This window comes from Falco rusticolus, chromosome 1 (assembly GCF_015220075.1).
Source record: "Falco rusticolus isolate bFalRus1 chromosome 1, bFalRus1.pri, whole genome shotgun sequence".
In the NCBI taxonomy this organism is placed as follows: Eukaryota; Metazoa; Chordata; class Aves; order Falconiformes; family Falconidae; genus Falco; species Falco rusticolus.
Genome location: NC_051187.1, coordinates 24,337,034 through 24,358,061, shown reverse-complemented (window position 1 = coordinate 24,358,061; position 21,028 = coordinate 24,337,034).

Sequence of the window (21,028 nt, the reverse complement as noted above, 5' to 3'; positions counted from 1 at the left end):
TTCTGTTTTCATTCTATTCCTGTCTGTACATGCTATAGCTATTCTTTATTTTCTGGTTAAATCTTTCCTTCATTGTAATTACAAAATAACCTTCTCTTGTCCAGGAGCATTGTTACAGATGTTTGTATAGCACTGCCTGTGCATATAGAATCCTAGGATCATTTAGATTGGAAAGCACCTTTAAGATCAAGTCCAACCATAAACCTAACCCTGCCAAGTCCACCACTAAACCATGTCCCTAAGTGCCACGTTCAGAGAAGGGTCAGGTGAGGGTGATGCTCTGCAGAGCCGTACCTGCGGAGCAGCTACAGGGAGCACACCCAGCCGGGGGAGCGCAGGCGGCATTTGCAAAGCAAATTTTATGCAAGAGCACCAGGATCATCTCCAAAGACAGGCAAGTACTGTTTCCGTTTGCAGAGGGAGGAACCGAGGCACTTCTCTAGCATCAGCAATGAGTCTGTCTCCTGATGTCCATAGGGCTGAACAGGCACAAAGCTGGGGAGAGACCTGGAGCCAGCGTCCTGGCGTCGAACAGCTGAGGCTAAGAGCCGCTCACCTGGTGTGCCAAGACAGAGGCTTAATCAAATTGGACGTGGTATTGAGAAGATATTCCCTGCACAGCTTCATGAAAAAAAGGCCTTAAGGTAATGGTGCTGTGCTTATACATACAGGGCTGGAAACCTGTAGGGTGAAGAAGTGTTCCAAGAGTGGGTTCTCCCAGATCTCCAGACGCCGGTCCTGCTGCCTTTGAAAAGCAAATGGGTTTTACCCTGATCAGGCCTCCAGTGCAAGTGGTGGGAAGATCAGAGCTTCTTGAATTAATTGGAGATTTTGTTATTTAAGGAAAAAAAAAAAGATACCTCTGTTACTGTGCATAAAAACAATTTCCATTTTTGTGATGCATTCTTTTCCAGGGCTTCCTGAGGCTGTTGCTAAGATAGGTAACTGTTAACATCTTTATATCGCTTTAATTCATAGTCTCCTGACAAACTTCTTAGGCTTAGTATCTGGGAACACAAGTGTGTGTGATACAAAGTAAACACATAAGTACGTGTCAGCAGTTAATGGAGGCAAATTAATGGTTAATCGGACCACACATGTATAATTAGTTCCAGGTTTTAGGTTGAAAGTAATAAAATACTTCTCTTCTAAAAGAAAAATTGCAGTTATTAAAGTAATCCCAACACGTTGTAACCAAACCCCAGGCTTCTTCGTGTCTCTCACAAAGCCAAAGGCCAGAAGCTGCGTCCACCTGTGGGTCCCGGGGGGGCATCAGGCTCCCCAGCCGTAGCAGAGCTCTGCGCTGAGCTCAGCCACCTGCCCCCCCCCAGGCCCAGGCAAGGTGTTGGGGCTCTGGCCCTTTGAAGCTCTTCTGAAAGACCCCAGTTACAGAGTAAAGGTCTGCTTGGGTGCGTGGTCAGAGGTTATGTCCATGTGTCCCCAGACGGGAAGCTTTGGGAAGATCCAGATAGGGCGGTGATCTCCTTCCCCTCTGGATCGCTGGATCTTCTCCCAGTGATGCACAGAGAAGTCCCTCCTGTCGGTAGCTCAGCACCGCTTGCTTCATGGGGTGGCAAACAGGCCATGGTTGAGGGTGCCCCATGGCTCCTGCTGGCCCTGGGCAGCACCTCTGCAAGAGCATTTGGCCAGCGGCCGTTTGGTATTGAAACTGTTTGGGCTGAGGCTGCAGAAAGTGTCGTGGTGAATCTCTATGAGCTAAATTGCTTAACTGTAGCCCAGCAAGGGCCACTGTGTTAAAACAATCTCTCTATTTTAAATGTCAAGAACCCGGCCTTTGCTGGAAGATCAATAGAAGTATTTTCAGTTTTGCATCCTTCATTCATCATTATCTTCATTACTTGTCTTGTTTGTGAGGCTGCCCTGAGCCAAGCGAAAGAGATGCAGGCTGCCATCCGTCTTGTCTCTCCTCCAGGTTGCAATACATTTGCTCTTTCCCCCCAGCCTGGGTGGGACGGTGGTGCGAGGAGCAGACGGGTTTGTGCTGGGAACGAGCTCTGCAGGATGGAGGTGCGCCCTGGCCGAGGAGGGAGAGACAGGAGCGCTGGGCAAGGGTGCAAGCCCGGGCTTGCTGGGGGAAAACAAGTGCACAAAGATACTCACTAAGGGCAAACATTTTTGCCATAATTCGTCCTCGCTGTTGCTATTAAAATGTAAAATAGGAAAGCGGAGTCGAGGAAGGAAGTCAGGAGAGCTGGAGACATGCAGTGACTCCAGCCTGGAAGCTCCCTGCCTGCTAATGAGGCATGAAACACCATGCGGTTTTTGTAATGCAGAGCTCAGGAACGGATTAAATTGGACAGCTTGTCTTCCCGCAGAAAGCAAAGTGGCAACTGTGAATTCAGGTAGGTGCACGAGTGGGTCTGAAAAAGGAATCACACCAGTGTTAGGGGCAAAACCAAATCAGGTTAGGAGAATGCTTAATGAAGTGTAGGCTTAGAAGGCCGGTGCTGTCCTCCTGCCGTCGGAGCAAATCCACTTCTCGCCAGCTCCTGTTATGGGGAAACGTCATTTTACAGCTGGCATGGTCCCTGCCTCGCCGAACGGCCACTGTCTGCTCTGCTACTGACCACCTCAGGGTTTTGTGTGAGCTGAGAAGTGGACACTTACTCACAATGTAACTGCCTTTAACAGCAGCTAAGAGATCTGGAAGAGAGGCCAAAGGTACGTACTTAACTGTAGAAAGCTTTTAATAGTTCTTAAAATGCCTTTTCAATGAGAACTTAACTCAAGAGGTCAAATAAATGGAGTGAATACTGTGATTTCATTTCTCTCAGCGTGCACCAAAGGCAGGCTCTGAGAGGACAGCCATTTCGCGTTGGAAGCCTTTGCGTTCGTGGGTTAATTTGAATGCTGGTGGTTTAGGTCTCATTTACGCCGTATTTTTTCAGTAAACACACATCAACTCTGAAGATCTTAATTAGAGTCTTTGGAAAAACCCAATATGCTGTAATTCTTCCACTGAGGTCTATACGGAAAACAAGGAACATATTTCCAATGCAATGGTAACAAACAAACAAGTGTGCGTAGCCCCAGTATATAGCCCCAGTATATACACACACACTTCCCTAATATGCTTGCTTAGACTTTACAATCTGTTTATTAATTCGTGAATAGGCTTGATATGCCCTCTGGAAAAAATACTAACATAATATCTCTCAATTGGCTGCACTGTTAGCATGCCTCTAATTAACTAATGTACACCTCCACTCGCTATTAAACAGTTTCACGATTCTTAACACCAGTGTTGTTAGGTGCCAGCTATAAAATTCTTTAACAGCTCTCCTGTTACCACTTTTCTCCTAAGTACATGAAAGTGGCTTTACATATTTGACCTTTCCCTTCCCTGCTCCCACATTTTTAACCCTTCTTTCCCACGGCAGCAAGGAGCTGATGCGCTGAGCATCTCGTGGCCGGTGAAGATGGGATATTCTCACTGCTCAGCACGGGGCTAGTTTCCACTGGCATGGCTCAGAGGACAGGGTCCTTGTGAGCTTCCCCTGAGACTGCGAGGGACTGTTTGAGAAGCAAAGATCTGATTTTGCGATTTTTGCCTGATTTTTTGCCTGACCCACAGCAAAGGCCACGAGAGGTGCTATGGCAGCGTCTTACACGAGTCAGCTTGCAGCGGGAGGCAGGAGCTGTCAGCCTGCCGCTAAAATATCCATACCCCTTGAGCTCCAGGTACAACAGGAACCCTTCAGCCAGTTCACAGCCTAACACCCCATAATCACCAGGAAGGCAAGAGCAAATCCATGGGATTATTTTCCTTTTTCAAGGTAAGCAGGATAATGTACTCAGCTGGAGTTCTGCCAGGAGGCCAGCAGATCAGGGGATGAGCCACACCCAGCAATTAAGGAAAGTCATCAAGGGTCAGGTGGGATCCGTCCATCGATCACTAATGCAAAGTGACCCTCCAGCCCCGTGCTGAATCCATGGCTAAAAAAAAAATAATAAATGACTCAGAGGGAAAGATGCCATGCCTTGAGCAGCTCCTTCGGGTCACGGGGCTCGTCCCCGCAGGTCAGCCAGCTGAGCAGTGCCGAGGCTCCAGCCGCTCAGTCCGGCTGATGGAGCTGGCTGGGGCTGCAGCCTGCAGGGGCACGGCTTCGGGCCATGGTCACGATGTCTGTTTTCCTCTTACAGTTCACCGATCATGAGAATTCTGATTTTTACCCATTAGTTGGAGAAAGAAAAACAGATCTCTGCCCTGTCCCAACAGAAAGCACAGGCAGATAAGCCGTTTCTTCTGACAGCTCCGATGCCACTAGCTACTTTGGTCTGGATCATTTGTAAAACATACAAAAGTCTGAACACCAAATCCATGACTGCACAATCCAAATGAACAGGACCTTGCCAGGATTGCCCCACGGGGTGTGCTAAATGCTTGGGATCCTGCCTGCGAGCATGCTGAGTGGCAGACGCTGAGAGCAGAGCAAGAGCAGCAAGGGGAAGGTCAGTGTGGGCCCTTCTCCTTGTACCCCCCAGGCATCAGCTCCCCTCGGCCAGATGCTGCGCATCTTCTGCAGCAGCTAACGGGGCACTGAACGTTTCTTACCTCTCTGAGAAAGCCAGGAGCTTCGCAGCTTCATGATGCGAGTATGAAAAACCAACCTCCACCTGTCCTCAGCAGCGGTGAAGCCTGGCAGAAGCAGAAAGGACTTGAAATGAGATCCTCTGAGCCTTCTGCCAGCAAAGGAGCTTCCACCTACCCCAAGGAGCAGTACCTGGGCTCTCTGGTCAAAATACACCAACAGCAGCTCTGTGCAAAACCAGTTGTCCTGGGTGTTACCAAGCCGTGCTGCATAGCATGTGCATTGGATCCTCCATCAGCCCTATGGAGTGTCTCTGTGGCCTTAAAGCAATTTTTCCTGCATGGTTTTTACTTCCTAAGGTAAGGGGAGGTTAGTGCCGCAGCATCTGGCATGACACTGGATGAATTTGTTGCCTGCTGGCCTCATGCAGGAGGGCTCAGCAGTGTGGGAAGAGCCTGTCCTGGTACAGCCCTGCCTGTGCTGCCTACCAGAGCGGCTCCCTGGAGCAAATTACTCCCTGAATTGCACACAGGTTTGTCTGCAGTGAAGGAGCTCGGGTCTCCAGAGGAGAGCCAATGCATGAGAACTAACGTGCAGAGCACAGATAATTGGGGGACCCACGCTGATAAGCAAACGAGGGCACAGAACGACTCAGCAGGGCAGACCCACCCAGATGTGTCCATCACGATTCTTCAGAGGTCACCAGAACAAGAGGGGCTGTCACACCTGCCAGGGACAGCACTCATAAATAACATCAGCCCATGGCAAACGGGAGGTACAGCTGTTTGTGGGCAATTGCATGTGAAACAGGCAGACGGCTGTCATCAATCCGGCAGAACCCAGAGCCAAATCGTGCCATTCAATACTTTGAATTCAAAGCACCACTATCAGCTGCAGCCTGGAAGTTAACTATCATCCTCAGAAGCCCATTCCTAACGTAGGCTTTGGTTGAAGCAATTGCTGTGTCCCTGCGTTGCCGCCATCCCTAGATGAGAAGTGTGCCTAATGGGGGAGAAGGGTAATCTCATTTGATATGAAATTTTATTAGTGACAGCTTATTCCTGTGACTGCTCAAAGGGCTGGGCAGGTTGGATGGTGTTTTCATGGTACTTACTAACCTAAAAGTAAATAACTGCAGAAGCAAATGTCACCAGGGTGTGGGCAGTGGGGAGCAGGGAGAGAGCAGCAGTGGGAGCAGGAGCCCAGGGAGGCAAGGGCAGCCAGCACCGCCACCGATGGAGAGGCCTGGGGAGGGAGAAAGGGCAACTGGCACCCAGAGCAGAGGCACAGAAGAGCACAAAGAGAGGAAAGGGAAGAGTGGGCAACAGCAGGGCAGGTTTGGTTGCCCCACTGTGATAGCCAGTGGAAGGAAGGGATTTTGTGCAGGGTCTTTGCTTGCCCTCGGTGCCTGCAGCTCAGCTGGAGGGGGGCTGGCTCCCCATCGGCACCTACTGCCTCCACCTAACCGCAGGCAAATGCCCTGCCTAGTACCACACAGTTAAGTCATTTTTATTCTGTCGCATTTATTTACATGAGAGTTTCATCAAATATAGTCAGCTTTTTATATTCGACTCTACAGAGCTTTCAGTTCCATAGAGTTGAATATATACACCTTGATAAAGACCTTATAAACAGCCCTATAGCAGGTCACTGCCCATTTTCGGACATGAGAGCCCATTTTTTGGTGCTTCATCATGTAGCATCAGTGCAGATGGCAGGCAGAAAGAAGATGAGCAGAAAGCACTGGCACCCCCCAGCAGGATACCTCTGGCCTCGCTAAAACCCAAACCCGGGAGCGTCTGTGCCCTGGTGAGAGCTGGTGCAGACACCCAGGGGTGGCCAGACTCCCCTCCATCCCTGCAGGGCTCCCAGCAAGGCTGTGGGAGGTCTGAGAGAGGATTCCCCTGGGCGCCTCGCAGCTGGGACTAACCGTAAGAGAGATGCTCCCAGTGCAGAGGAGGAAGAACCACTTCTCTTAGGTCCGTGGAGTGACCCTTGCCTTGTTCCTGCTGTCAGCACACCGCACCTACGCTCTCATTTAAACAAATAGATCAATAGTTAGCTATTACTGCTTAAAAGCAGTAATAAAGTACATTATTTCTGTTTTATTACTTACAGTTTGTAATATAATAAAATTAAAATAACATCAACTAACAGTGTAAAGGTTTTGGGAGCTGAGATCACACAGAGAAGAATCCACTTTGCACACCAAAGTGCTTCAAGGAGTGGGAGAAGACACTTTGGTCTTTGAGTGTCCGTGGGCCTCATGAGCTGCCCTTGCCCCAGGCCACCCCATGGCTTGAGCTTGAGGCCGGAGCATGCTGGCAAGCTGCTCGTGATGCTGAGCTGCAGCTAGTGGTGGAGCAGCACGTTTTGCAGGGCACAGATTACCTGCCTGTAGGTTTGGTTTTTGTAGAGAGCTAAACTGAGCTGCTTTGTTGCAGGGAGGCGAGAAGCAGCCAAAGGAACTGAATCGCAGCCAGGGCTGGTGTTCCCCAAGAGCAGAGGAAGGCTCTCACCACCTTTCCCAAACAGTCTTCTCCTTGCTCAGACACCTGTACTGCATTACATTCAAATGTCAGAAAATATCTTTGTTTCCTCTGCTCATAAAGGAGAGATTTGCTTCATCCACAAGCAAGGTCCCACCTTCTCCATCCACCACGGTCTCCATCTCCTCCTGCTCACTTCATGCTCGTTCTCTGGTCAACAGACTCATTCTGCAGCCTGACTTATTTTGCTACAAGAGTAAAAAAAGCAGCCCAGAAACTAAAAAGTGAGTGACTTCTTTTGATCATGCCTTAAGATGGCTCAGATTGGGGCTGAGGACCACCAGAGCTGGTGCAGGACAGCATCATAAACCTGGTGTGGTTTCCACTCAGCAAGCTGAACCCACACTGCATCTCCTGGTTCCCCTCTGTTGAGTGGGGTAGTGGAGGAAAACACATTTTCCATTCATTTTCCAAGATTACATCTGCTTGCAGGCCGAGCTGTGATACAGTGGTGGCACGGCTCACCTGCCTGGGGGGAGGACAGCTCGGTGTCCAGTCACTCTGTGCCACCTCCACCAAAGCTGCTGAGTCCGGCTCTGTGCTCTCAGCCACTTCCAAAGCTCAGAGAGGTGTTTTCGCCGGTGTGCTGCTGTGCCCTTTACCTTCATCCACAGCTGGAAAAGCTGGATTTGTTTCTTCCTGCCTCCCCACCAAGCTCACAAATAAAACACTGCCCCTCTTGTTGGGCATGCAGAGGTCAGCCACAGTCTTTGGTTTCTATTTGTAAAGCATGTTGAACAGGTGTTATGGAAATGATAAGCATCAAAGAAATTCTTTTTTAAAATGTTGATTATTGGTGTGCGATTTCAGGACAAAGTAGGTTTTTTCCTCCATGTTATGACAGATATCAGAAGAGGAACAGGCCAATTAGGACTATTCCCTGGACCATTCCCTCAAGGGTTTTGTGCAGGGCAATGTACTACATGAAAGCAGCCCCGTTTGTAGTCTAAATCATTTGTACCTATGTTGAAATATTACTGAATTAATTCCTTGTGCTGGTAACAGTCCCCACATGATCCATCTGGGATACGAGAGCATGCTGAGGGACCCTGAGTATGCTGCTCCTGGTCCTTACTGTGGCCTCATGTTTCTCTCCTGCCATCACACATCTTCGCTGTGGCATCGCAGCACAGCGAGTTATTCTGATCACGTTCCTCCACCAGCATCCACTAAATACACCTGGGGGAATTATTCCGTGGTACTTACAGAGGGACACCACTGTTTTACTGTAAATTAAAGCCAAAATATCTACAGAGAGTGGAATACATCAAGGCAAAAAGAGATGGGAGTGCTCAGGTAGGTTAACATTAACGCCTGGTTTTGCTCACCCCTAATAAATGTGACCCAGGTGGCTACGAGGTGCCCGCTGGGGGGTGCCTGGGCACTGAGGGGTTTCAAACCAATCCAGTGCACTGAAGGGGACCCACTGGGGCGAGCTGGGCTGTGGCCAGGTCTCTGGACAAAGAGGAGATAAGTTGAATGTGCTGCATCCTAAACCAGGGCTTGGTCCGCGCGGGGCTCAGCACCACACTGAGCAGTTCCATGCAGCAGCCTCCTCTGCTCCACCATCAGAACTGCATCAGCTGCGCCGTGCGGTGAAACAAACCAAGCTTATCCCAGGCCAAGCAGAGCAGAAAGGCAGCTCTGACCTGAAGAGCATAAGAATTGCATGAGGAACATATCTGCAGGGCACAGAAGGGCTGGATTAGGGTATTTATGATTCTCCAAGGCTAATTTCACAAGCAGAGCCAGCCAGCCAGAAAGAGCCTTTAAAGCACTGCGTAACCCCAAAAGGCCCAAAGCAATTAAAAGCTGGATGGAGGGCACACAGTTGTTGCTCGGGTGGGAAAAGGAGCCTGCCGCTTTGAAAGGGAGGCGTGGAGGAGCGGGGGCAGGCTGGGGGTGCCCCTCAGCCCTGCTCAGCTGCTGTTTCCCACCCTGCCAGGTGCCTGCAGAGGCACAGCCTGGAGCGGAGGACCGCAGTGGGCATTGCACCTCACCAGGGACAGAAGCAGAGCCCAGCAGCTCCGTTTGCCATGCCACTGCCTCATCTCTTCGCACAGGGTCTTGCTCCCCGTTGGAGGCTCTCTGTCCTGCTCACCAGCAGCTGCCCCACGCACCAGCTCCGACCCAGGCATCCCCAGCACCGGCCCTGTTTGCCTTCCATGGTGAGTGGGCTCTTACTGGGTTTCTGCTGTTTTTAATTACAGGCTTTGATACGAGATGCTCCTGTGTATGTACCGGGGCAGCATTTCCCTCCCACCCCCTTCCAGCCTTTCTTGGTACCAGAGGCCAAACCACAATGGGGGGATTTTTTTTGTTCCATATCTTTACGGTGCTTCTTCCAGTAGCACATAAAACAAATTAGCCACTTAGGCCATTATTAGGCACTTATGGCCTTTTGATGTTTATGATTTATAACAGCAATTTGCACTTATGTAGCGCATTTCAGCGGAGGCTCATACGGCGATGATGGCGCTTTGCATTTCGGTCGCGTCTTCCCTTCAGCTCTTGGCGAGCTTTGTAAGGCCACACTGGGTCCAGCAGCAAGGAGCTCCCTGGGGTGCCAGGAGCCCTGTGCCACCAGGCATGTGTCCACACCACCCATACCAGCACCCACGCTCGGAGCCAGCCCTGTTAGAAGGATACCTGAAGGTTGGGCTCTGCTGTCCACAAGAGCTGGGTCAGGGAGCTTGGCCATCTCATTGCCTGATAGACACAGGGGAGTCTGGTTGTCCCTCAGCTGCTGGTTTTAGATGCTTTTCCAATAGAAATAAGCATATTTATGAATAACAAGCTCATTTCTTCCTGGGAGCAGGTGGGTTGCTCCTGACTTGGGCCGGGAGGGTGAAGGCCAGCATCCCTATGGCTGTGCTGGCTGCATGAGCCAGAGTGGAGCTGGCAGGTCCTTGTGTGGCACTTGTAATGTGTCCCTGCTGCCTGGGTCCTCAGCCGGAGCCTCGTTGTATCTGTGGGCACTGCTGAGCCCACACTCAAAAGAAATCAAGCTCTCCTGGCCTCTCCAGAGACAGAAACCCAAAGTCTAGTGAAATACAGCAGGACTTCTTGGCTCTGGACGTAGTTTATATCCTAGAGTGAGCTGAGCACTGCAGGACAGAGAGATCCCCCAAACACCATCACCTACAGCATTTCCTCTCTGTGGATTTACAGGTGGCTCGGAAAGAGTTATCTGCCTGTCTTAGGAACTTATTTTCTCCCTCATTTTTGGCAACTTGCTACAGCTTGTTTTAGCTGAGAGAGGAGACCCAGGAATGAGTGTCCCCAGCTGGGGCATGGGGAGGTGGACCTGTGCTGTCTGCTCTGGGCTTGGCTGCTTTCCCCTGTGGGGGATGATTTGTCTGGGCCTTGGTTCCCCCAGCTGAGGGATGAATACGTCCTTGCTTTTATTCCCAAGGGTGCCCTCACAGGTCTTGCAGCTTTGTCGTGGGGTTTTAAGTACAAGATTTTATCTGAAGGGCAAAGACAGCTGGAATTTTCTGCGGAGGACAAAGGGTGGGAGGGCAGACTTGGGATGGAGGGTGCTGGAGCTGGGGCTAGGGCTGTTCCTGCTGCTATCCCCATGTCAGATGGGAGTTGCAAGTTCCTCCACAAGCCATGAAGAAATGTCTCAGTACTCTCCCTGACTCGCAGCTGCTCGTCTGTTACCTCCTGGTCACCCCCTTGGCTGCCTTCCCTCCTTGCACGGGCATGGGGAGATGCTCAGAGACAGCAGAAGTAAAGATGCTCTGAGCCAGTTTGTCAGGATACAGGTCTGATAAAAACTGCTTATGATGCAAACTCATTATCTGTGAACATGCTCTATTTCTCGGGGATGTTTTAGAAAATTAAACACGCTGTTGACTCAAAAGTTTACCTTTATGCAAATCAAAATGTCAACATCTGGCAGGAGGACTTGTGGATTATTTTTCAACCTGTCTGTAGCAAGGGGCTGCCTTCTACATTTTGGTTTTTCCCAGACACTCATCATCATACGCATGCTAAGCACATCCTGAAGTGATTTTCCTAGTAAAGGCAAGTGTAGAAAGCTAAGCGTTAAATGCTTTTTCAAAGCCACCAGGAATATCACTGTTTACTTGTTTTCTGGTCTGTAACAGATGCTGGCATTCAACATTCAGAGTGCCTCCGGAAAAAAAAGAAAAAAAAATAAAGATTGCCATGACAAGGTTAGCAAATGACAATTATTTGTCAGTAAATCTTTTTCTCCCCCCCCCCCCCCCCCCCCCGCCCCAGTGAAGCTGCCTTTTCTGAATGAGTGCCTGCCGCCTCCCCGCGTGCTGCAGCGGGTGCCTGCGTGCGGAGAGGAAGCCATGGCACGGCGTGACGGGCACAGCTCGCTTAGTGCCACCGCGTTATCGAGTGGCTTCGTGGCACGAGGGGTGGCTGCCAGACCCACTCCGCTCCAGCAGCCTGTGACGTGCTTTAAAATTTAGTTCGGAGGAAATCGGTAGTGGTTGCTGATGTCTGGGATGAATCCTCTGCTCGCTGGCACTGGGAAAATGGCTCTAAGAACGCTGCGATTCTCAGGTCAGCACAAGGGTTTAAGGGGGATTCTCAGGGGTGTCTAGGGATTTGCATACTCACCCAAACACACATGCACATGCACACGGAGGATCCATGTTAAGCTCTGAAAATGAGAGGCCCTTTCATCTGTTACCAGCACAACTTTCTGGTGGCTGACCCTGCGTGGGAGCGACAAAGATGTCCCAGGACATCCCCAACATGCCCCACTTGCCCAGCGTGAGTTTTCTCCTTTCTTCCCCAGTCCTGTGCAACCCCCTCCTCCTGCAGCAGCAGTGGTCCCCAAGGTTTCCCCTCTCCCCCATTTGCAGTCTGGGAATTTAAAATGCAGAACTTTGGTGCTTCTTGCTTGCCATAAAGCAGGTCTCAGCCATGGTACAGCCGATTTCCTATTATGAATTGCCATGCAGCTCTCACCTCTGGCTTTCTTCATGGGACAGAACTGCTGTTAGCCCTGCGAGCTCTCGGCGATGCCATGAGCAGTGAGCCCTTCCCACATTCTGTGCAAACCGATGGAAAATGCAGGAGAATGCAGCTCTTTTGTGATGCCTGGCGATGTGCAATTAGTTCAAAGCAATGTGTGTATAAATAAAAAGCAATGGCGTGCACATAAACAAAATCTATTGCATCTTCTGCTTTTTGGAGTCAAGCGCTATGCTGGGAAAACATTGCCTCTTCATCAAGTTTTATCTCTTGCAATCAATTCGTTGGGCCAACCAAGAAGCTTTAGAAAAAAGAAGCAGATTTTCCCAAGTTTTGCTTTCGTAGCTGGCAAACCTTCCCCATCGTTCTGATGCTGGGTTTCTGGGTCAGACTGGGAAAATGCAAACTCAGTGAGACCCAGCAGAGCCTGAGTGCTCCCTCCTCCTGCCAGCACATCCCAAACCTTGCCAAGGGATGCTGGGCACAGGACAGTGCCAGCCCCCACCTTGTCCTCAGGCTGTATGTCAGCAGAGCACTTAGTGCAGAAGCACTGTGGCTCCTGCAGAAGTGGAAACACTTCTGGGTATATAGGCTGGTGTTTTGGTAAGGGAAAGTGGTTTTTTTTCCCCTTGTGGCTGTAAATCTATAGGTTACATTCTTTTCTCCGTCACGAGGAAAATGTTCTTTTATGGAAAAGAAGAAGAGTGGAAAGGGAGAACTGCTGAGGGATGTTGCCCCTAAAGGAGTCTGAGAGACATTGGCACAGTTAGGAAGCCTTTGGGCTAGCTTCAGAATTGATTTTGCTTTTTTCAGACACAAAAAATGCTCTAAATACGGGCTGACCGGCTTTGTTTGCTGGGAATACGCTTGTCTGGTGAAGCAAAACAGAGCAGTTCGCTGGGGAGCAGAGGGTGTTTGGATGCGCTGCAGCCTTGGCCATGAGCACCGGCTGTTTGACCTGGTGTTCTTCAGATGTTGGGTGTCAGCCCTGGGCACCGTGGCTTCATGGGACTGGCCTGCACAGCCCCTGTGGTGACTTCTAACAGGGCCCTGTTTTTGGCTGGTTTAGACCAGAGGAAGGCAGCGTTGACCACACATCACTGTCGGCTTCATCAAAGGGTCCTGTGGCTTTGCCAGCTTCGACGGGTATCATCGATAGCGGGTCGTCCTTCAGCTGCTCTCAGAAAATCCAGGTGAGAGCTGGGCTCTGCTGTGCCAAGGGCTTCCCAGCCACGCACCCCAAGAGGATGCCTGTGTCACTCGGAGCTTGGGCTGCAGTGGGAATTTATTCCCTAGGTCGGAGATCACCATGAAGTCATCTCACCAGCGCTGAAAAAACATGGCTGGGGCCACCTTCTTCATCACTTCCAACCTCTTTTCTCCTGCAGGCACCAAGGTTTGGATGAGGTTGATGAGATTTTGTGGGGTTTTTCCAAGTGCAGTCCAGTGATGGGTTAAAATTTTCACTGCAACCGTGAGAGCTGGCAGTGGGCTTTCCTCTACAATAGTTGATACAGTCAAGGAATAACATGACTGCAGGCACTGAAACTAAGAAAACGTATTGGAAGATGTCACAGTGCAAATAAACTGCAAGAGAAGATGAGGCTGGAGCTGTGTTAAGCAATATTTGAAGGAATTTCCTTCTCCCAGCAGCGTGTAAATCCCAGCACTGTGCTGATCCAGATGCTGGCTAATTCCCCCTGATGGATGATATATGTCGTGGTCAAAAGGCAAGCTCCAGACTAACCCACTGAACTTGCAGGCAGGTTTCAAGCTATCTACCGTAACAGCTTTGGCAGTGAAAGCTGACCCAGCGGGCCCTGGAAGAAGCCAAAAAAAGATGATACCCATTGCCAAAGGAATACATCACAGCACAGAAAGCCTTGCTGCCAGATGCACCTTGGGCTGGCCACAGCCAGGAGCTGGAGAGCTGGCCCCATCACCACAGAGCTGCTGAAAATATTATAAATCCAGATAGAGGAGGAGGAGGGTCAGCAGCCCGAGCCACAAGAGAGAGCATTGTGGAGCTGGCAGGGAGCGCGGGCGCGCAGGCCAGGCGCCTTTGTCACCCCGCTGCCCCTCAGGGGAGGGAGAGAAGTCGAGGAAAGAATCATCCCTCTATGTGTGCCAGGCAGTGTGCAGTTGTGCTGGGCTAAGGGGATTCAAATGCAACTTGTTGTACCAGCACTCAAAATAGAAAGCCTTGCAGGGAGGGATTCTTAAAATACTTTGTCAGAGATGTTGGAGCCGTCTCACTCGGAGGGGAGGTGGAAGGAGAGGGCGGCTCAGGGAGAGGAGTAGGAAAAACAGAGCAGAAAGGAAGCACAAGGGAGTTTTATCATGCAGAACTGGTATCCCAGAATAAAGTCTCTTGCAAAAGGCAGGCAGTTACCCTGTGAAACCCATCATTCTGCGTTGTGTCGGGGTTAAGGTGGGAATCTTCAGGTTTGCTTGTCTTCTAGGAATCTGAGTGGGACACAGGTCAGAATGCCTTGTGCTTAGACCTGCTCCCTTTATGGCTTAGGTCTCCAAAGAGCAAGTGCTTTTCCATCCATATATGATAACACTTTTAAACACAACCATAAGCATGCAAATCTTGGGACTGTCTTGATCTCAAAAGGATTGTGATTCATTTGCCATTTAGTTTCAGGCAAGGAAAGACGCTGTGCCATGGAGCTTAGTACAGTTGGGTTCCCTCCTAGATTTATAATCCTTATTTTGCTCTGTGCTCAGGATGAACGTGATACTATTTACAGCCTCATAGCAACCCTAGTGTTCAAGGCTTCCAATTCAGCAAAGCACTTAAGCATATGCTTAGCATCAGGACTACCACATCAAGCACACGCTTACGCTCCCTTGACTTAAGGGAGATTAGCACGTGCGCTGATAACTGGAAAGATTCGACAGAGATTTATGCAGTTGCTTGATTGTAAGCTTATGTCAAAAGGCTTTGCAGAGCAGGAAACATAATTGACCACGTGCTTCAAATTAAGCATGTGCTCAAGTTACTCGCTGAAATCAAGGTCTTGGTTTGATATTACAGGGCAGCAAGAGACACTATATCTTCAGACAAGACCGGCAGATAGCAGGCAACTAGCAGCCAGCCTGGCAGGAGGCTCAAGGGGAGTGGGTCAGGGTAGCGGCTCTAGCCAGAGGATGCTGAACGCAAAAGCTCGGCAGGAAGCTCTGCTATCCAACACGTTTAATCCCTCTTGGAAAAACCTCCTCTCTCGACAACTATGCTTGAAGCTGATTCAGACCATCTTTTGCCCTTTCTGAAGCTTAAGCCTGGTTTACTTTGCATTTTCCTGTCTATAAGCTTCTAATGCCTTAGGTAATTAATACATGAGAACTTCTAATAGGCTCATCTTGTAATAACTTTTACCGCAGACATAAAATTCACATTTAAACATATTTCGACTGTGTCACAGAGACATCAGCCCTCCTCACCGGAGTTTGCCAAGTGGGAGAGTTAGCTGCATGTGCCATCTTCCCCGGTCTTCCCCGCTGAGCTCTTCTTTGTGCGTGTATTGTATTTGTGTGCTTACGGATGGCTTCAAGTAGAGACATCAAATACCAGAGTATCGCTTTCTAGCATTCTGCACCGTTTCATTTAGAAATAAGCTGTTACATGAGCCGCAAAACGCATGGAGCCTGGTGACCCCTCACCTTTTCCTGTGGGGACTCTTTGAAGTTTAATAAAAGTGGAAGTTGGCAGCCTTTCCCTCGCTGAGAACATTAATGCCACCTCCCTCCCCTGCCTGTCTGCTTATTTTCGTGATGCAAGAAACTAACGTGTGTGAGTGTCCCCATCTCGCTGTCACACTCAGTTGAAATTGGCCAGCGGTTTTTGAGGCAGACAGACACAATGTGTGGCATCTCCAGGCCTGTTTTCTCAAGGAATTGGCCTAACGATAGGCAGAAGATGTCACCGGCCGGGAGCCAGGCTAGCAGATGGGCAGCCCCAGGTGGAGGAGCAGGGGTGGTTTGGTTTGCTGGGGTGGCGGCGATGCTGGTGGGAAGGAGCAGGGTCTTTGGGGCAGACCTGGAGCTAGCCCATGGGCACGGTGGAGAGCCGGCTGCCGAGCTTAGAGCCCTGAGCTCATCTGTGCAATAATGGTGAAGGTGCAGGAAAAGCAGGAGGAACCTGCTGGCTGAGAGGCTCCTTTCTCTTGAGTTGGAAGCCTCCTTCGGGTGCCCAGGGAGGAGCTGTCGGCCCAGGAAGCTGTGGTGGGATCCTGGTGGGCACTGCCTGTTCCAGCCACCCTGCGGCCGTACATGTGCGCTGCTGCATCCAGTGGTGCGAAATTCCATCGGTATTGACTAGAGCAATGCAGGAAATACATCATCTCAGCGCAACAGAGACCCAATCAATCCACTAATTACTTCATAACGAGGTTTACACTAGGCAGCCTGATGGTCACTGACGTTACCCCTTCAGCAGCCCATCTGCTGCGGGCTGAGCTTCAGGCTTTCACATGAAACCTTTAGCGCAGACATCGAGGGGATCTGGGGCCCGGGACATTTGTTCTCCCACGTCGCGGCGTGGGTGAATTTGCTGGTTGCCTCTCTCTGTCTGCCTCAGTGGGCTCAAGCAATCTCACTGAATCTGTTCTTATTGATTTAGGAAAAGGCTTTGATTCTGCAGACTGCAAGCTCTTACTCATGAAACTATGACAACTTGGTATTAGCTGCAAATCAATGAACTTTTTAAATGCAGTCTAAGCAACAAAACTCACTTACTGCTAAACCCTGATAAGCCTGGTGCTGGGACAAGTCAAACCTTTATCTTAACTGCCATGTGATCTTTTCCAGTTTGATAGTTCCATTTACTGTATTGATAAGGATTATAACCTGTCTGCAGTGAGATTTTAGCCTCGCTAGAAGCACTTGTACAGCAGATGATATTGAAAAGGAAATTTAAAAAAAAAATTTCTTTCCATACCAAGTATTCCCCAAAACATTATTCTTATTCACTGTTTCCTTTCCAACCCCCTCTGTCTGCCTTCCTAATCTCTGCTGTTCCGAGACCCGACAGAAACTGTGAGCACGCCAGAGGAGATTTATGCAACATGACAAGCTGCAGCTGGGGTGGGACTCGTGCTGGCAACTGCTGCATGAGTGGGGGCCACAGGCTGTAGCTGCCTCCCTACAATGCCAGCCTGGGGACACGCGTGCCCTCTTTCCTCCCGGATAAGTTCCTTATCCACACTTCCCATCGGTGGGTGGGAATAATTCATCAGGACAGGCATTGCCGGGTTTGGACAGTGACAGGTAGATTGGCATCATCAGGCTAAAAATCAGAAGGTTTTTTCCTGGAGTGATCCATAACATAAACCCTCTTCTGTGAATTTTGTTTGTCACCCACCTGTGGGTGCCGGGTCCATCCCCCAGCAAAAACCCCATCAGGCTCCTCCTGCCTCGATACCTTTTGGTGGCATTTAGCCCCCCAGCTCCCTGTGACTGCGATAGGAACGAGATACCTAAATACCTTCCCAGCTTGGTAGCTTCAGCTCCGTGGCTCAGGAATTTGGGAAGCTGCTCCCAAACTAGAGGCGGGTGCGCTCAGAAGACCAGCTGAGTGTCACCACAAAGCACCCAGGCTTTGAGCAAAGCCTGGGGAGGCACCCGAGCAGCCCCACGCAGGCTCTGCAAATGCCAGGGAAGCCGGCAGAATAATGGCCCCATTTATTCCCCCAGGGGGAAAATGTCAGAAAACACTGAAATGAGAAAAAAATTGCCTCTTTGTTCTGCAAATGGTCATCCTTGTGAGAAAGTTTATACACCCTCCGGGAATTCATTTAGCATCATCAAAAAGAGGCTTTACAAAAGTGAATTCTTATTTACCCACAGTAGTTTTACCAAAATAATTTCTTTACTGGAAGAAAGGTGAAGTGGGGTTAGGCACACTGATGGATGCCCTGTCACTGCTTTATAGTGGGATATAGATACCTTATAGTGGAAACTTGCTCCTACTCCGACTTAAACCCCGTGGAACGCTGCAGGAGCCCCCTTAGCCATGGGAATGCGCTCACAAAGGTGAAGTTGTTCAGTAGAGCGTTTCCATGGATTTTTTTTTTCTTCACCCTTCCCATGAAACGGTGGTTAACATTATGTTTGTGTATACAGGATTTAACAACTTTAAAATAGACTGGCCAGCCATGCCCAGGCTGTGGGCAGGCCTCAGGGGCAGCACAGAGCAGCCGCGTGTTTTTAGAGGGATGTATTATTGATAGTCTGTATTGTTGTTGCCATTACGGGCCCTGCTGAGATCAGACCTCGCTGTGAACATATATTCACCGAAGAAACAAGTCTGGCCCCCAAAGCCTTACACTGAGCACCTCGAGCAGAAATGTTCTAACGGAAAGCATTTTCCTGCTCCTGTGAAGTGTAGGTTACTGGTTTGTGTAAAAAAAAAAAACAAACAAAAACCTCCCCTCTCCTTTTTCTTCTGGCTAGGTTCATACCTTCAGTCTCAGAAAAATTATGTTGAATCCGACTGAGTGAGAAAATAGATGTTATTTCAGCCTTCTTGCAGATTTTCATTTTTTTTAAGCTTTGAGGTCTCATTATAGCCAAGAGTTTGAGGGTCAAACCAAGTCCCAGTTCCCACAAAAGAGATTCTGGGACAAGCAAAGTCTGTAAAGTCAGCCTTCTTTAGGAATAATCCCACCTTGACAAGCCCTCCCATGCTTCTCTGAGACAGCCCCCCACCCACTCCCCCAGCAAGGGACCATGAATTATCCCCCCGCTGGACATCGGGGAGGCTGTGCTGGCCCAGGCGGGAGCGGGGCTGCGCCTGCACCGAGCCACGTTCACCACTGACCCTTAGACAGACATTAACAAAAATGACTTATTTTCCATGCTGAAATCAAATGCAAAGGAAAAAAAACCCCAAAAAACCAATAAAAAAACCCCAACAAACCAAACCACCAGTCCTGAGTAATTTTGCAGCTTAGGAATATTTCACATACTTCTTTCACCATAATGTGAAGGCCAGATATAACTTTCTGATTAATGGGGGCCACGGAGTGCAGTAAATGCAGCTTTAAAGGAAATTCATTTCACAGCAAGCACAATCGGTCTTTCAAAACCCCACCCCCTGTACACGCTGGGTGTTTTTTTTGCCTGCAAATTTAAGAGAGCCTAAGAGAATTAGGTACCCAGCTCCCACTCGGAGTCGGTGGGGTTGGGAAGTTGGTGGGGTTCTTAGAAATGCTTCTTCTGCAAACCTCAGCCATCAGGCTCTGCATCCCTGGCTGCCCTCGCAGAGGAGGCACCTTGGGCTCCCTAAGATACGCGTAAAACCTTTTCACTAGTTGACCTTTTGTATTACATTTTACTACCGTAAAAAAAAAAAAAAAGCTGCTGGGGGGGCAAGCTGGGGTCCCAGGGAGCACCATGTGGGTGCTGCAGCTGCAGAGATCCCCCCCAGGGCACCCTCACCGCTGTGGCCAAAGCAAACCGAGCTGGGCAGGGAGGCGCGTCTCCTGTGGAGCTAGAGCACCGCTGGTGCTAATGACAGATCTTTAATTATCTTGGGATGTAGCTGATGGGAGATGTCTCGCTCTACAGACCTGAGCACCTCACAAGTTTTTCTGTGTTAATGCATTCATTTGTTCTTACTCCTTTGTAAAGTAGGAGGTTTTAAAGAAGAACTAGAGAGATTAAAGAAGTCAGGACACCCTCAGGTTTAAATACCACAGTAGGAGGGCTGGTTGCTGAGCGCCAGGGCTGCAAGGCTCCTCAGGCAAGCACCGGGTCCCTGCCTGCCTTGGATGAGGCATCTTCCATAAACCTCCTGCCTTTGACCCCCCCTTGCTGTTCTGCCCACTGACTCTCCCCGTTCCACAGCAGCAGAGGCGTCAGTAGGCACACTGAAGTTAACGAAGCCAGAGCACTCATCCTGCATTTTGGGTCTCCTTGCACCAGTGCTGTTCCTGCTCGGCCACTGTGGCCCCAACTTATCATAAAACCCCCTCAAGACTGGGCTCAGCCTGGCAGTTTTGAGCCTTTGAGCCATTGACATATTGCAGAAACAGCTGCTATTTAGTGAGATGAATTCACTCCGCACTCCCTTCTGACAAACGTGAGCGTTTGAGTAATCTTTAAAACCAGTAGCATCATACGTAGGAGGTGCCACGAAGCATCCCGGTACCCTGCGACAGCCAGTGGTGGGCTGTCTTCTTTTGGGCCGGACAACGGCGATTCTAGCTTGGTTTTTCTGTAGTGAACTGGCACTTACTAAAACGTGGTTCCACGCTGTATAATTTCTATGGCTTTTATTAATGCGGACAGTATAGGCTCCATAAAGAAGAAAAATTACCAGTGGAAGATAAAACTAAAATACTAGTTGCATTACAATCACATTCTAGTGCTGCAATAAATTGCATGAAGCCAATAAAGCAAAACTAACTGAAGATATTTGACACAAACCAAAAATGAAATGAGAGTCATTATGCAGTCTGCTACAGGGACCTGCCTTGATGTAGTTAAAGCAATAAACTACCTGGGAGTAATCTTTACTTATTTTAAATTGCATATTCCAATTGCAAAGCTGTTTCTGGCATTTCTGCCACACTTACTTTACTCTGCTCAGAAAAAGAATTACATGTCTGGATAAGTCATGTCCTATTAAATGTGCATCATATCTGCAGCACTCATAAGTCACTTGAGTCATAATATTGTTTATTCTAACATTAGTCATTATTTTCTGTCATAAATTAGCTATTCTCCAGGAGAGTGGGAACGAGATTGAGCCAAGGTTGCAATTATTTCCCACATCCATGTTGGCACACGGAATAGATTAAGTGGCTATCTCTACAGAGGAATTATCATCACTGGGCCACGGGTCAATTATAACAAATGTATTCATGCCGTTAGCCCCCAGGTATCTTCAATAATAAGAGTTTGCATTCCTTTCTCTCCCTAATTATTCTCTTCCATGGTCTCGCTGACCCACAC